The sequence below is a fragment of the Balaenoptera borealis genome (assembly GCF_965194805.1).
Source record: "Balaenoptera borealis genome assembly, chromosome: 19".
In the NCBI taxonomy this organism is placed as follows: domain Eukaryota; kingdom Metazoa; phylum Chordata; class Mammalia; order Artiodactyla; family Balaenopteridae; genus Balaenoptera; species Balaenoptera borealis.
In genome coordinates, this window is record NC_138878.1 from 12,330,724 (window position 1) to 12,335,650 (window position 4,927).

General features: G+C 43.0%; 1 protein-coding gene across 1 annotated transcript in view; it reads right to left on the reverse strand.

The window, feature by feature from the left end:
* Positions 1–1,551: 1,551 nt before the first annotated feature.
* ST3GAL2 (ST3 beta-galactoside alpha-2,3-sialyltransferase 2) overlaps positions 1,552–4,927 on the reverse strand; it is an 84,390-nt gene continuing 81,014 nt past the window's right edge. Inside the window, exon 12 of the mRNA XM_082369973.1 lies at positions 1,552–1,879. The gene's annotated coding sequence lies outside the window, so the exon portion shown is untranslated. The remainder of the gene's footprint in view (positions 1,880–4,927) is intronic.

The following is a 4,927-nucleotide window of genomic DNA, read 5'->3' on the forward strand; positions in this document are numbered from 1 at the left end:
GGGCTATTGCCCACCTCTGATTGGCTGGAGCGCCCGGCCTCGGCCAATCGGATACCGGCACGGCTAGAAACTTGAAAGTAAAGGGGTCCCAGGAAAGCCGGCCCCTCACTCCGCTCTTGGTTTTGGGTTTTGTCGCCCAGAGTTTTCTGGAATTCGGTTGCCCAGATTTGCCACTTATTAAGCCATATGGTCTTGGGAAGTCAACTTCTCTGAACGTCAATTTCCTTATTTGTAAAATGGAGAAAACAGGATTGTTGTGAGAATTCAAGTAAATCATGTAGGATGCATTTTTAAAATGTGAGCTCTTGTTGTCATCTGCCCAGTTTAATTGAATCCGACTCAGGGCAGGCTGTCTAGTTCGCAGCTTCATGAGAACGTGCCCTTCTTGTTGGTCTCGGATCTGAAGAGGAATGGGATTCTCAGTGGCTACCAGCAGGATGCTGTCCTTTAGGGATGGATATAAACCTCAGCTGACCAGGGTATTGGCAGCCTTGGCAGAGGGTTCCCTGTTGCCCAGAGCTGCTCCAAACAGGCTGGCTGGTTTCACTGTCCCAGTTGGAGCCTCAGCCTGCACCTCCCTGAGAACACTCACCTGGATTAAACAAATGCCAATCACCCTTCCAGTAGGTGCAGACAGTGAAATAAATTTAAAAATTTTTTAGTAAGCACCCTAAAATCAAATGCAAGGAAAAATCCTATCAATTCCCCCAGAGACCACGTTTATCTCTAGGAATTGTGTTTCAGTGGAAGCAACGTAGGAATCACCCTCTCAGTGCTAGGGCAGCTGCACTTCGTAATGAAACAGCAGTGGAAAGAGGGTAGTAGGCACCCAGACTTCAATTTTTGCTCTAAGCAAGATCCTCTGCCTCCAAAATAACTTTAAATTGAGTCTTGATATTGCTGCTTTTGACTGTCACGAAAAGCTTTGCTGTGTTTGAGATAAAAAAAGAGGGATAGTTGCCTCAAGATCTAGATTTTTTTTTAAAGTGACTGTTACAATAGTAAGACAGAAGGAGCATTTTTCCCTTAGATAACCAACTAGCAGTCTCCCTCAGTGTTGCTGCCTTACGTGGAGTTAGACCGTGGCGCTGCCTCCTAATAAACAATGTAGTCTCTAAGCAGTAACTCCATTGGTGGTGCGCTGGGAATTAGACTAGTCACTTGGGACGACAATATGGCGTCTGGCATTCTTACTTCTGTAAGCATAACGTGTGCATGCCCTCTGTTTTGATCAGTGGTTAAGAACTGAGAGAACATTCTTACCCTCCCCCCACTTTTTTAAAGTAAAAATAAATTTATTACTACCTCTATTTTTTACACTTTGATTTTCTCATTACATTACTTTGTTTTATTTTTAATTGACATATACATAGACTTGCAATGCACAAATATTAGGTGTATAATTCTAAGTTTTGACAATTGTATACACATGTGTAACCACCACTCCAATTAAGATACAGAACATTATAAAAAAAAAACAGAACATTTTCATTGTTATCAAATGGGGGTCCCGCTGCTTGCTGCTTACAAAATCAATACTCACAAATGGTAAAAAGGAAAAGGGCCTTTAATCAGAATGCCAGCAATCTGGGGAGATGGTGGACTCAACGTACCCCAAAAACCACCTCCGAAGATTCTGCTCGTGAAACTTTTAAAGGGAAGGAGGGAAGTAATCTCAGTTAATCACTGAGATGGGGGTCTGAGTCATCGCCATCCCCCACTGTGTGCGGGCTCCTCAACTTCTTGTGATCTTCCTCTAGATGTGATCATGTTCACACAGTTTGATCACAGAGTCTGTTTGGGAGATTACTGAAGGGGAAGCTAGGGAAGAGATCTAGTCATCTGTTAATCACTTATTCTTCTCTTCTACTTCTCTGATCTGTGGAAAGGACCAACAAGTTAGGCAAGGTTTTGTGTGACTAAAAGATTTGAAAGGTGTGCTTGGGCCATTGATGAGTAGAGCATGGGGGTGCCGGGCTTAAAAGTTAGTTACTATACAGCTTTACTAAAGTGACAAGAAAAGGGGCTTCCTGCTGAGGGTGGCCTCCTGCAAAGAGCTGCTTACACTGAATCTCATACAAATGGATTAAACAGTATGCATCTCTTGTGTCTGGCATCTTTCCTTCAACATAATGTCTGTAAGATTCATCTATTTCATCATGTGTATCAGTAGTTTGTTCCTTTTTATTGCTGAGAAGTATTCCATTTAATAAATATACCAAAATTTATTTATCCATTCTCCTGTTATTTATTTATTTATTTTTGGCTGTGTTGGGTCTTCGTTGCTGTGCACAGGCTTTCTCTAGCTGCGGCAAGCGGGGGCTACTCTTCGTTGCGGTGCACGGGCTTCTCATTGCAGTGGCTTCTCTTGTTGTGGAGCATGGGCTCTAGGCGCACGGGCTTCAATAGTTGTGGCTCGTGGGCTCTAAAGCGCAGGCTCGGTAGTTGTGGTGCACGGGCTTAGTTGCTCCACGGCATATGGGATCTTCCCGGACCAGGGCTCGAACCCGTGTCCCCTGCGTTGGCAGGCGGATTCTTAACCACTGCGCCACCAGGGAAGCCCCTATCCATTCTCCTGTTGATGAACATTTGGGTTGTTTCCAGTTTGGGACTATTATGAGTAAATCTGCTGTGAACATTTGTGTACAAGTCTTTATGTTTCATTTCTCTTGGAAAGTAACTAGGAGTAGAACTGCTGGATCACAGAGTAAGTATAGGTTTAACTTCTTGAGAAACTGCAGAACAGTTATACAAAACCATTGTACCATTTTACCTTCTCTCCAGAGGCTTAAGAGAGTTCCAGTTGCTCCTGACAGTTTCCTTGCTTGACCAACATTTAGTCAGGCTCCTGAACCTTCTCCTAGGACCATCTGTGCACTTGTAAAATCTAGTTTTAACAAGAACCGCCCACCCTTGATATCTGATCGCCCTCAATATCTGGTCAGGTTCTTCATCCTCCACCATCTCCCAGGTGTTGTCTGATCATCCTGGCCTGTCTTCAGCAAGAATACTGTTACATCGGTTTAACAAAAACTCTCCTTACCCCTGTTTCCTCTTAGTAATTTTCCATCCACTCCCCTGCTCCTTGGCTATAAATTCCCACTTGCCCATGCTGTATTTGGAATTGAGCCCCATTTTTCTCCTCTGGTGCAAAATCCCATTGCAGTCATCCCTATACTTATGGCAATGGTCCTAAGTAGAGTTTCCGTTATCATCTTTAGCAAGTGTCTTTGATTTTTTTTTTTCTTTAACATTCCACAACCTTATCAACACATGGTGGGTCAATCTTTAATTTTAGCCATTCTAACCAGTGTGCAGTGGTATCTCATTGTGACTTTGATTTGCATTTCCTTAATAACTAATAATTTTTTTTAAATTTATTTATTTATTTATTTATGACTGTGTTGAGTCTTCGTTTCTGTGCGAGGGCTTTCTCTAGTTGCGGCAAGTGGGGACCACTCTTCATCGCGGTGCGTGGGCCTCTCACCATCGCGGCCTCTCTTGTTGCGGAGCACAGGTTCCAGACGCGCAGGCTCAGTAATTGTGGCTCACGGGCCCAGTTGCTCCGTGGCACGTGGGATCTTCCCAGACCAGGGCTCGAACCCGTGTCCCCTGCATTGGCAGGCAGATTCTCAACCACTGCGCCACCAGGGAAGCCCAATAACTAATAATTTTTAATGAGCTCTTTTTCTTGTGCTTACTGACCATTTATCCTTTTTTTTTTTTTTAATATTTACTTATTTATTTTAGCTGCGCCATGTTTTAGTTGTGGCACGTGGGATCTTTATTGCAGCATGCGGGATCTTTTTTTTTTTTTTTTTTTTTTAGTTGCGGCATGCGTGTGGGATCTAGTGCCCCGACCACCCAACCATGGATCAAACCCTGGCCCCCTGCATTGGGAGCTCGGAGTCTTAGCCACTGGACCAGCAGGGAAGTCATATATTCATACATTTTGACATAGATGTTGCAATGATTAGAAATGTGTCCTAGAGTAACATATTTTGAACTAAAATCTTCATTAGTCTATTCAGCCATACATTAAAAAATATTAATTGGGTGTCTACCATGTGCCATGCACTTTTCTAGGTTCTTTAATCAACTGTGATTAAGACAGATAAGATCTTTGCTCTTGTCTGAAGAGTTAATATTTTAGTGGGGAGAGACAAAATGTAAACTGGAAGCAAACAAGTAAGATGATTTTTGATAGTGTGGAAATGCTCACTGAAGTGTTATCAATTAATAATAAAACATGGAAACAACCTATATCCCTAAGGGGGGGGAGAAAGGGGACTTAGGTAATTTACATGATATGAGACTGACGGACTATAATGACATTAAACCGATAATTGACTTTAAAAAACACTTAGCCGTATAAAAAAGCAAATTTAAAATTGTATGTGTACTTTGTTTAGGACTATGTAAAACACCTGTGCTACGATGCATATGTACAGAAATTAGAAGGACCCAGAAGGTAAAGAAAACGCTGGGGGTTTTTTTGTTTTTGTTTTTGTTTTTGTTTTTTGTGGTGGAATTATGGGGGTTTAAGGCGTTTGGTTTCGCTTTCTTTGTTGCTGTCTTACACGTTATCTCGTTCGCTAACAGTAGAAACTGCCATCATAGAGTTTTCTCCTAGGACTTTCCTTTGCGCAAGGCTTTACAGCTCAGAAACTTACACATTTATTATGAGACGTGGCAGACCTAAAAATAAAATTTAGGTTACTTCAGAGTGACGTAAGGCAAAGAAGTGAGGTCTACGAGTTTCACCCCATAGAACTTACGCATTCCAGGCACGATGAGGTTGCTCCCGGGAAAGTCCGCGGAAAAAGCAGGTTTGCGCACGAGGAGGGGAATCGAAGCCCGATGTTAGGCCCTGCGTGGCGCCGCGCGGATGGTGACGTCTCGCGCCGGGCGGGAACTGACGTCATCT